This window comes from Rissa tridactyla, chromosome 3 (assembly GCF_028500815.1).
Source record: "Rissa tridactyla isolate bRisTri1 chromosome 3, bRisTri1.patW.cur.20221130, whole genome shotgun sequence".
NCBI lineage: Eukaryota > Metazoa > Chordata > Aves > Charadriiformes > Laridae > Rissa > Rissa tridactyla.
The window spans coordinates 72,424,982-72,437,153 of record NC_071468.1 but is presented as its reverse complement, the minus strand read 5'-3'; the positions used below and the strand labels follow the sequence as shown (position 1 = coordinate 72,437,153).

Here is a 12,172-nt window from a genome sequence, read left to right as displayed (position 1 = left end):
TTGTCTTCTGTGTACTTTTTAATGCTGTCTTGTAAGACACGTTTTTTTCATATTGGACTATTTTTATTACTCAGTATTTTCCAAACTGTACAAAAAACATACTGACATTCATTTTATTTTCCTGTGCTAAACCATTCATAATCACACTTTTGACATAATCTACTTAATTTGGGCCTTTAAGGAGATATTTTCAGATGAGCTGAAACGTTTTTCTCACTTTATATTGTACTTGGAAAAAATACAAGCATTTCTTTTAGGATTCCATAATTAGATCTGAGTGCAAAAGTTGTCATTAAGTAAAATGAATGTAGTTATGATGAAGAAGTCTTACTTTAATGTAAGCAGTTGCATGTGTTATGTTATATAACAGCTTAACTGCAGCTATCAAAAAGTGTACTCTCCCTTAAAAAATTATATGTGCAGTGAACAAAAGCTAAAGTAGCAATTTCTCCAAAGATCTAACCTGCATATTTTAAATAAAACCACAAAGGAGTTGGGCTCCTTCCCATTTAAGTGGAGAAGTGAATAACAGAAACATTTTTAAGAGACCGGAAATCATTGGGAAATCATTGCATAATTCATTGATACTTGTTCTAAAACAAATCTACTCCCTTTTTACATTAGTGTTGCCCAGTTATTTAGACATAGACAGTGTAATTTACACCTTATTTTCCTGAAGTTTGCATTAGAACCAGTGAAATAGAGGAGCATCAGTTAATGTTCTGCAGAACCAAAGCTAATTAGGAATATATCTCTTCCATAGTTAAACAAGTGATATTGGGAAATACGGGGCATGTTTAGTAGAATAAATAGAAGGAACCTACGAATTCAAGGAATCTGAATGTAAGGTTTATACTAAGTATTCACAAATGCCTCTGCCATCAGAATCTTGGTTTGAGAATTCTTTGAGATGTGCCCAGACAACATAATATTGCTTTTAACACTTTTCCAAATCAGATTACTCAGTACAGAATAAAATAAAATCCGTGTAAACCTCATACTGTCTGATTTCATAGCTGCTAAAAGCCTCGAAGAGAAAAGTAAAAGCTGAATTTCTTCTTTTGCGTGTTCACTGATAGCAAGTAGGAAACGTGGACTGAGCAAGATGATCCAGGTCATTAAATTTCATCTGCCGCAGCTACCAACAAGCACGTATCAGAGGTTTGTCTGGCCGGGCCCATGAAACACTGATTCCAGAAGATGCAAACCCTCCCGCTCTTCTGCAATGAGCATGGCCTTTAGTGAAAGAGATCAAAAACTACAGTGCCAGGAGGAAGCAGGCAGGAGAGTTCAAGGGTGTTGCCTGTGTCTCGGCAGGGAATTTGTTAGCTGAAATGAGCCACGGTCTCCTTTTAGACTGAGAAAGAGAGGAAGGGTGGAACAGGAGAACTGTCACAGAACACAGACCGTGTTGTGTCCTTTTTAGACCTCGTTCCACATAAAGATTACAGCAGAGTTCAGGTCTCTTTCCCAAGTAGCTTGGAAGAAGGAAGAGGTAGAACTCAAATGGTGTCAGGCTTTTTTCGAGGAGTAGGGAATACAGTGTCTCCTTTTCCCCTAGTTGTCCTGGATTGCTCGTGGAGTGACTAGGAACACCTGTTGCATTTTAAATTCACTTCATGCCTTAATTTGAAAGAGCTCCTAAGTGTAGACAAGACCAAAGATATGATGAGAATGGGACAAGTATGAGGTAATGCATTAAGAAGTTGAATCAAATGACACCTTTTATGAAAAGTAGCCAGAAAACACCCTATTTCATTTAAAGATGAAACAGAAGAAGCTCAGGGGATTATTCAGCCTGAAACAGCATTGGTCAAAGTGCATAACGGTATGAAATGAAGACTGAAGAAAAGGAAAGGAAAAGATGTAAAAAGCAAGCTTTTCCTAGAATCTGTTTTCTGAAGCAGCAAACACGACCAGACTCTTCGCAAAGGCCTGATCCTGCAAGAGCACTACCTGTGAGGCCATAAATGCCTCGCTGGCACATAGCAAGAAGTGTTCAAATCCTTTCAGAACTGAGGCCTGAGAAACCATTGCTACCTACCGCAAATCAGCACGGCTTCCACTGAAGGCTGTGGGAGCTATGCAGACATATACATTGACTGAGAATCAAGCCCCTCAACTTAATTCCGGGGGATTTTATTCTCAACAGGCTTTACACCAAGGTTTTTTGATGGGGAAAATGTAAGAGTTTTTGAAACTGTCACTTCAGTAAATGAGAAATCTTTTGGTATTTTTATAGTGGTGGTACATGGACCATTTCAGTAGGAAATCAGTTTTACAGCATATACTTATTTTCCACGTGGTATCTGCTCTGTTATGCAAAACTAACATGCAAGTGTACTGGACTCGTGGTGGTGTAAGCAAAAAACATTAAGCTGCTCACAGCAAAAAGCCAAAGTTTAACTGTAAAAATATACCTTTATTGCAATTGACCTGCAGTTCTGCTTTCAACAAACAACTCCAAGCACTCAACAGTTTTGTTTGCCAAGTAGCTTTAATTTAAACTCTTAGGGCTGTCAAAATTTCTAGTGTAAAACCCTTTTTTTTTTTTTTTTCTAATTGACATTATTTCATCATGGTTCCAGGAAAAGACTGAAAATGGTGGCCTACTTTTCCTCACTGTTTAACATCCAAGTCTTTCATATACTTCCCTTTAAAACTCCCTTTGTTTTGATTTTGGAAACAGAACTTTTTAATGAACCTTCCTATACGTCTTTCACTGGATACCTTCAAAACCACAGTGAACAAGGACACACAGGCAAAATCAGAGATGAATATGGTACCTGACCTTTACATTTGGTTGTGCTTCTGATTATTCCAAGTCCTTTTGCACTCTGTAATTACTGTCTGGGAATGTGGCACTTGGCTCCATCATGAGATGAAAACAAACTACTGTGAAGCCTAGAAGCTAGTAATTTTCCCTTTTAAAAAATAACCTAAAAGACCTCCCTTAAAAACTAGGTGACATAAAAACCAACGCACTGCTTGTGTGTCAGATGTCAAGGTGTAGGGCAATTGCTAAGGCTAAAATCCAACGTACCCTTTAGGTACCTGCAGTGTAATCCAGGGGCAACTAGATTTAATAGAACAATCCACATCTTATTGTCAACATATCTGAAATGCTGTAGACATTTAACATTCCCTGGTCTATGCATACTAACCTGCTGCTTACAGCACAGTCTTGGGGCATGAAAATGTGTGTTTGAACTTCTTGTGTTGCTCATTCTTTGGTAGCTTTAAGTTCTGGTTCTTTGCATGCCCAGAGTGCTTCTGCATTGATGGAGCCAGATGCCTAAATACCTGCCTCCGTTTGAAAATTCAAAAGCTAAGTATTCCTGCATCAAAGTACCCCGAGGAACTCGATTTGCTAGATATGATCTTAGCATGCCTCAAGTGCTTACAGAAAGCCTGCAGTGCTTTCCAAATTGCAGGGGTAGAGCCAACTTTTACAGAAAGCCATAACTGTTTAAACAGTAGTCCACAGAAAGGGCTTGAGTTAACTCTGTCTCACCCAGGAACACTGAAACTCAAGCTTCCAGCAGCCATGAAGAAGCTCCAGCTACTAAGTGAAGGCTGTTTTCTAGAGGGTAATTTAAAAATTGAGTACACACCGGGTGAAAGGCACAGTACTTTGTCCGTGGATCAATTTGATAGCCAAATCCACATATTTCAAGAAGTGCCAGAAGTGCACAGTTAACGCTCTCACACGCATGTGTCCTGACTCCCAGATGGCCAAACACTTGCAAAATGATCTTTAGTTTCTCTTTGATGCATTAATCTAACTTGCACTAGATTTTGCAGCCTTCTTGCATGTCAGCTGTAGCAGGTACAGCAAGTGCACTAAACATTCCGGTGTACACCCCATCCCATGGACTCTTTTTAAAAAACTAAACATTTAACTTTCAGGTAATGCTTTCTATATTTATTGTAACTTTTTGAAACAACCCTGGTGTAGGCCTGTGGAAGGTTTAATAACTAGTCAAGAAGGGTGTTTTAACTACTATTAGAGATGCCTTTTACACAGCAGGTAAAATTAGTTCCCCCAGAGGGAATGAAAAGATTCTGAAGGTCTTGCAGTAATTTAGACTAGATATTTAATTCATTCAAAACTATGTTTCGACCTTGACTTCCCTGTACGGCATTTACAGTGTAGTGCACATGTACATCCTACCAAGCCCTTAATGTCTTCCACTAAGCCTGTTATGATACTAACATTGGTAACCTTTGCCGCCAGGAAGCACTTTCTCATCATACCAAGCTGTGTTATAAGGCAGACTGTCCTCTCCCTTGCTCCTCACATTAATCAGCTCTGCTTTCTGCAAATACACTGTTCTATCCACCTGCACGCTGCACTGTTGTGTTGCACTGTCTGGAGGTAATGTTATCCTTTTTCTGTGTTATGACATCACATAGAAATCTGGACTACTTCTGCAATGCCTTGCATAGTGGTACTGTCGAATATGCATACAATGTCACAAGAAATAAGGCTCTGTCAAAGAGAGCGCTATGTTTCCAAATAGTGATTTATCTGGTAATTTATTCCTTGGGCAATCAAGCCTTTGATTGGCGTGATGAAAACAAAGGTAGTAAAAGCTGGGATTTATAGACACCAGGAGACAGACAATAAAACTATGATGCTGATGTTCTCGGCTGCTCTTAGATCACTGTGAGGCTCAGCAGTACATCATACTTCCAATTACCTCTGGCAGTTTTCATACCTCAACAACTGCCACCAGAAAAGGAAAGGAGTCAGCAGTAAGTGCTTATTATAGGAGTGCTGGATGGCAATAGTCTTTGCTTTGTTCTTGGTCCCTATGGACTCACTGTACATTGAGGCAGAAGGTTTGAGATAATTTTGGAGCAAATCTGGGAGGTGAGGAGCAAGGGATTTGCAATATTGATGTTGATCCACCTTGTCCAGTGCTCTCTAACGTGAAATATTTCAAAAGTGGAGATAAATTCCACCGTTTCCCTTCCTCTCCCAATCCTGTGCGTGTAAGATTGACCATACTTTCCTGTTTTGCCTCAGGGTGTTGAGGGAATACTGCAATGTTAATAAGGTTTGCAGAACGGCATTGTGCGGGAGTGTTGCATACCATACATTCATACTGTGAGTCTATGGGGTGTATCTTGCATCTGATTTATTATTGCACTTCAAGTGGCTGTTCTGTCTTTTAGCTGTGCTACGTACCAGTGGTTCGCAAACCAGCCCCTACAGTCTCCTCAGTCTCTCTGCATGGTTTTGGAGTCAACTGAGCTCTCAGTATCCAGAGCTCCTGCCTCTAATGGCAAAATTCACCCTGAGCCAGACTTTTTACTAACATAAATATGCAAAATCTCATTAAAGTCAGTGGAGCTGTGCCCATTACAACAGCAGAGATTTTAGCGTTCTGTGCCCATTTTGCATATTCTTGCAGGTGAAATGCAAAAGCAGAGGTTTTTCTGCAGGAGGCATCCATGATTTTTCCTAGCCCAGGATCTAATCCCCTGCATAGCTTACAGCAGCTGGGGACATGGAGAAGTTTCTAATAAGTAACCTTAAGAAAATGGTCTCCAAAGCCCATATCCAGTCATGTTTCTTAGAGAGAAGCAAAACAGAAAATAGTGTTTTTTTCTTCAGAAACACATGACTGCTGCCAGAGCTGTCTGTTCATAGAATCATAGAATTATAGAATTTTCTAGATTGGAAGGGACCTCTAAGATCATCGAGTCCAACCATCAACCTAACACTGCCAAAACCACTGCTAAACCATGTCCCATGTGATGGTCCTCGCTCCCTCAGCAGTGACACCACAAACCCTAAGGCAAAATTTTGGCAGTATCGATGTCCAGCCCTAAATCATGACATTATCAAGATCATACGCAAGAACAACAAGCAGATTATCCTCCTTCTTCCAAGAATTAAATAGGTTTTCAAAGTGAATGAACCTTTTCCCCAGATGTGAACATCTAAGCAGTCCACAAAGAGCCAGGGAGCCCTCAGTGGTATTTAAAATCAGAGGAGAAAGGGAATTAAAGGAAAGGCCATTTCAGTGGTCAGTTTGTTGGTAACTTCCTGGCATTTGTGCAGATCTTGCATCAGCACAGCTGGAGTGCATGTAACAAGAGGAGAGGATGAAGTTTGTTTTTTTTTTAAAAAGAATCAAGATGTGGTTACTTGTGTTGGCAGTGAAGTGTGTCCATGTGTAGAGAGTTGAGAGCAGAGGAACTGCGGGTTGGATGCGACCACCACCTTTCATTCAACATAACTTCAAGAAGTCACTGAATTCCTTCTGTGTACACAGAAAGTTGGAGCTGTGATAATCCTCATCTCGGGTCTTGGTGCAAGTCAGATGTAGGTGAAGGTCTTCCACTAGTGAAAGTTTTGAGGGAGTTTCTGTGTTCACCAGAAAAAAGATAAAATCCTGAGAACAGATTAAAGGAACTGATGGGAGAAGTTACAGAAACATCAGTCATCTGGCCCCAAGAAAAAAATTAGAGATCTTGTGGGCAAATTACTGATTTAAAGTGTCTTCAGACTGCGAGCAGTCTTCTGGCTTTTGCTTCTTCTATGTCATGGAAATTAAACATTTTCACTTTTTTTAAAAACGAATGACATCACTAACTGATTCTTTCACCAGTCTCCCTACCCGAAGTACCCTACATTTTGGTTGGATGAAAAAATTAATAGTTTTTAAATTAATTCCATGATTATATAAAAACCATACAAGAAGGTGATGAAGTTGTGGTGAGATAGCAAATAGAAACATGAAAGGCAAAAACAATGCTCCGTTTTTACTTTAATTACTTGCAATAACCCTGTCAGAAACGCTGCCAGCATCCACACCTTCCCTGCGGAAGGTTTCGGTCGCAGGGTAGCGTAGTTGCCACACAGTTCCCCTGGCAGCCGGCAGCCACCTCTGTGAAGGTTCACATCTCGACTGCTGTTGTGTGTGTGTAACGTGCAGTTGACTCAGTTGTGTGTGGTATTGTGAAGGTAGTGTGAAAACCGGAATAGAAAGAGCCCTCGAATGGGCAGCAAGCCCTTTCTTCCTTTCAAAAACAAAGCAAATGTCAGAAGGTGTGTCTCTGACTGGATATAGCACTTGCTGTTCTATTAAACTTACCAGGTCGCTTGCTGAAATTCAGTAGCTGTCACATGTACTTGACAATACAGACGTTGTATGGATAAAACCCTGATTTTACTGATCCCTCTGCTCTGGAGAGTGGGCTGAGTAGAGGGTGCAGCTGATTCTCTGCATGATTTGCTTGAGGGCAGCACTAATGAGAAACCCCTAATGTGAAAAAAAGGGCTTATAACTGGGGGAAAAAATTCCAATGAATGTTTTAAAAGGACGATTCAGCTCTGCTGTTCCCATAGGGAGTTTGCTGACCAGCTTTTTGCTTTTTGATATTGCAGCAGATCAGCAGTTCACCCTCTGTATTACAGACCTTTCCTCTAAAGCTTGCCAGCTCTCCTTCCCAGTGACTAACAGTACATTCCTGCTATATATGTGCAAACACATGCTGAATTTGTGGGATCAGAGGCTGGATGTTTACTGTTAGCAAGCGACTATTTGTCTATGATTCACAAGTATAATAAAGTCAATGTAATTTAATAAACAAATAATCGGAGAAAATGCATTTCAACATTGTGTATCATCAACCGACTTAGATGCAGTGTCATATCTTTTAGAATCAAATAATAATCTTCAATCTCTATAACAATACATCGCTTTTATAATAGAAAGGATTTGCTGTAGGATGATATATCAATAGATTTTATATTTTTGTATCCTGCCTTCTAAAGCAGCCCAGTTCAGAGCTGTGACTGAAGAAAACTGCAGACAAACACGGCAGTGTCAAAGAACATGGTCCGCACCACGCACTTGTATCAGTTTTATTATCTTCCCATGGAAAAATAGGAAATATGTTTTCTTTTAGTTTAGTGACATCAGATAAATTCTGCGAATAAAACAGGAACCCTGATTAAAATCGGGTCACTCATTAATTTAACATAATGACAGGGTATAAGCAGTACATTTTGAGTAAGCAATTAAAAGGAAGGAAAATATCGAAGATGATTCTTACGGAAATACTGCTAAACAACTGACCTTTATGTGCTATAAATGAAATTCAAGCTAAGCATAATTTATCTTTATTATTGTAAAAGCTTTATAGTCAGAAAAATTACAAGTAGGTATAATGTTTTTTCTTAATAGCTGAAATAACTAATAACAAACAAAAGACAGGGAAAAAAAAGAGGAGGAAAAAAATAAACAAGAAACACCTACTGCAGATCAGGTAATCCACAATCTCACATTTTTTGTCTGTAGAATATATGTGCATTTTTTCTTCTACTGGACAGGTTTATCTGAGTAAAAAAGAAAGGCAGAGCGAATTTAGTCATGGAGAAATGAAATGTAAAGCAATACCTGAAAAATAGTTAAGCAATATACACTAGGTTATCTTATTGCTAATATTGTAGCAACCTGATTTATTTCTGTCTACCCTATTGTTTAATTACAGGTATAAACTAAGCACAATTCAAGAGCTATAAAACGTCAGTGAACATTACCTACATTTCATGTTTTTATCTATTGATGCTGCAGTCTTCCAAATAGCAATTTGTGGATTAGACCTTGGGCTACCAGCCCCAAAGTGGCGTTTGCCAGCTGCTGTCAGCGTTGTTTGTTTGTGACAAGTTCTGTTCATGCATCCCTTCATGTTAGTGCTTAAAAGACACATCTTCACATGCTTGAAAGCATGGGTATGTTTAAATGTTTATGAAACGAGGAATTTTTAAAATCTTCCTCTAAAAGACTGTTAGGGAATTTGTATGTTGAAGTACACATGCTGCAGGTACAAACATTTTTTAAAACTGGCTATTGAAATCACATTAGCACCCTAATATATCTCATATTCACAAGAAAATGTTCTTTTTGCGTGCTTAGCCCAGAGTAAGTAAAGCAGCCTTTGTCAGAGCTCCTGTGTGTAAAGGCAGGCAAGGGCTGGATTCCAGATGCTGGGGGTTAAAAATACCTGCTGAGTCACTCTGTGTCTCTGGAGAGACAGTAGTTACCAGCTGAAAGGTCACCTCTTTATATTCTTAAATACTGTTTGCCTGAGTGACCAGAGCTCCTGATTTTGCAAAACCAAATAGTTGGTCCAGTGATGACTGAGGTTCACTTACTCACCTTTGCACAAAAAAAGAACTGGAAAGATGCTTGCAGACTCTTACTGTCTTACAGAATCACAGAATCCCAGAATGGTAGGGGTTGGAAGGGACCTTCGGAGATCATCTAATCCAATCCCCCTGCAGTTTCACCTAGAGCAGATTGGACAGGAATGCATCCAGGCGGGTTTTGAATATCTCCAGAGACGGAGACTCCACAGCCTCTCTGGATACCTGTTCCAGTGCTCTGTCACCCTCAAAGTAACAGATGGAATTTCCTGTGTTCCAGTTTGTGCCCGTTGCCTCTTGTCCTGTCACTAGGCACCACTGAAAAGAGTCTGGCCCCATCCTCTTGACACCCACCCTTTAGATGTTTATAAGCATTGATGACATCCCCTCTCAGTCTTCTCTTCTCCAGGCTAAACGGATCCAGGCCTCAGCCTTTCCTCATAAGAGAGGTGCTCCATTCTCCTGATCATCTTCGTAGCCCTCCACTGGACCCTTTCCAGTAGTTCCTTGTCCTTCTTGAACTGGGGAGCCCAGAACTGGACACAGTACTCCAGATGTGGCTTCACCAGGACAGAGGGGGAGGATGACCTCCCTCGACCTGCTGGCCACGTTCTTTTTAATGCACCCAAGGAGACCATTGGCCTTCTCGGCCACAGGGGCACATTGCTGGTTCATGGTCAACTTGTTGTCCACCAGGACTCCCAGGTCCCTCTCTGCAGAGCTGCTCTCCAGCAGGTCAACCCCTAACTTGTACTGGTGCATGGAGTTATTCTCCCCTAGGTGCAAGACCCTACACTTGCCCTTGTTGAACTTCATTAGGTTCCTCTCCACTCAACTCTCCAGCCTGTCCAGGTCTCTCTGTATGGTGGCACAGCCTTCTGGTATGTCAGCCACTCCTCCCAGTTTTGTATCATCAGCAAACTTGCTGAAGGTACACTCCGTCCCCTCATCCAGGTTGTTGATGAATATGTTGAACTAGACTGGGCCCAGTACTGACCCCTGGGGAACACCACTAGTTACAGGCCTCCAATTAGACCCTGTGCCACTGATCATGACCCTCTGAGCTCTGCCATTCAGCCAATTCTCAATCCACCCCACTGTCCACTTATCTAACCCACACTTCCTAACCTTACCTATAAGGATGTTATGGGACAGTGTCAAAAGCCTTGCTGAAGTCAGAGTAGACAACATCCACTGTTCTCCCTCATCTACCCAGCCAGTCATGCCATCATAGAAGGCTATCAGATTGGTCAAGCATGATTTCTCCTTGGAGAATCCATGTTGATCACTCCCTTACTTAATAAGCGGTCTCTTAAAACACCTCTGTGCTTAAATGTTGCATGTGCTTTCTGCTCCGTCTTGGATATACTTGTCTCTGAGGTGGTATGTGTATGTATGGGAAAGAGGGTGCTCAAATCTTAGGTGCCTGCCTGAGGAAGATAATGGCAGACTGTACAGTACCTCTGGTTGGTGCTGTTTTACTCATGTCCAGCTCTGAGTTAGGTGTAAGGCTGCCTCTTCTCCAATGCAAAATTAACGAAGTTGGTATATCCTACTGGCGACTCCTGTAGCACAGCAAGAAGGGAAGCCAAGTGCACTGTGCCAGGTAAAGGTAGCTTTTACTGGTGATGTATTTCAGTTGCTTTCTCCAAGGTAAGACTGATGCTTACCCACGTGAGCTTCTCCTCCACCTTGGTTTGATGCAAACTATCAGTAAGTTAGAATCACAGAACCATAGAAGAGCCCAGTTTGGAAGTGACCTCAAAAGATCATCTGATCCAACCTTTCATGGAAAAGCGAGCTTGGGTTGGGATGATCTAGCACCCTGTCCAGCTGCATCTTAAAAACCTCTGACAATGGGCACACTACCATGTCCCTGGAGGGCTTGTTCCAGTGATTGATTGTTCTGACTGTAAAAAATTTCTTTATTATATTGAGATGAAACCTCTCCCAGTGCAACTTGTACCCGTTGCTCCATGTCTTCTCCATGTGGCTCTTTGTGAAGACACAGCCTCTGTCTTATTTGTAGCCCTACCCTAAGTGCTGGAAGACTGTGATGAGGTCAGAAAACTGTGTGAGTTAATCTCACCTGTTCAAGGCTGCTATGGAAGGGAATGGCAGGGAGGCATTCACAGGGGTAGCTATGAGCAATGTAAGTAGTAACTGCCTCCCTGCTGTTTGGTACCACCTTCCCTCCGTCTTCAGCAGAGATGCACTGTATGCTAGCGCAGCTAATGAAGACCACATACCCAGCATGTACAGGCATGATGACACGAGCCGTGGATTGAGAGGGCAGGTGTTGAGCTGTGTCCGCATCCCGTTGAAGAGTGAGCTTCTCTCAGATGTGCCGCCTATTGCTAGTATGTGCTAGGGCTGCATTGACAAAGTGCAGAAATCCACAGTGCCTGAGAAATGTGCAGCGGATGTTATCCATGCAGCAGTGACCATCTGTGCTGGTTAGGTGGGCCCCATCCTTCCTTCCAGTGACAGGAGAAGGCCGTGTGCCACCTCACCAGCACCACGTGCCGGGATTTAATGTGCATGCCCAGTAGTCCTGCCACCACCACTCCCTGCCCCAGGAGCTGGCTGCTCCCAGCAGCGCAGCTTCTGAAGTTGTTCTTGTGTATGTGGTGTGTGGTATAATCACATTTTTGCAAAGACTGGTTACTGCATATTAGCTGTGTTACGTGCTGTACACGTTACAGGCACTTCAGAGGCAGAGCAGGTGCCTTATGCAGACAAAGGAGCTTATTGTAGTTCTTTCAGACCTTGTCCCTTTTCATGTTCAGTCTGTGCAGGATGGCGTTATGAGGACTGCTGGAGGAAGTTTTCACTGTAAAGAGGTGTGACCGTGCCTTTTAGATTATTAGCTCTCATGTTATGAGAGCATTTATAAAATGCAGAACCTGCTTTTAGCACAGACCTTTCCCATTCGTAACTTCCCTCATCTGTTTTGCAGTTCTTTAGGACTGCTTGAGTCTCTCCAGAGCAGCGTGATCCCACTGC

The 12,172-nt window shown here is 41.8% G+C and overlaps 1 protein-coding gene across 1 annotated transcript in view; it reads left to right on the top strand.

The window, feature by feature from the left end:
• Positions 1–12,172, top strand: part of SLC35F1 (solute carrier family 35 member F1) — a 254,971-nt gene that overhangs the window by 199,644 nt on the left and 43,155 nt on the right. The window lies entirely within an intron of this gene.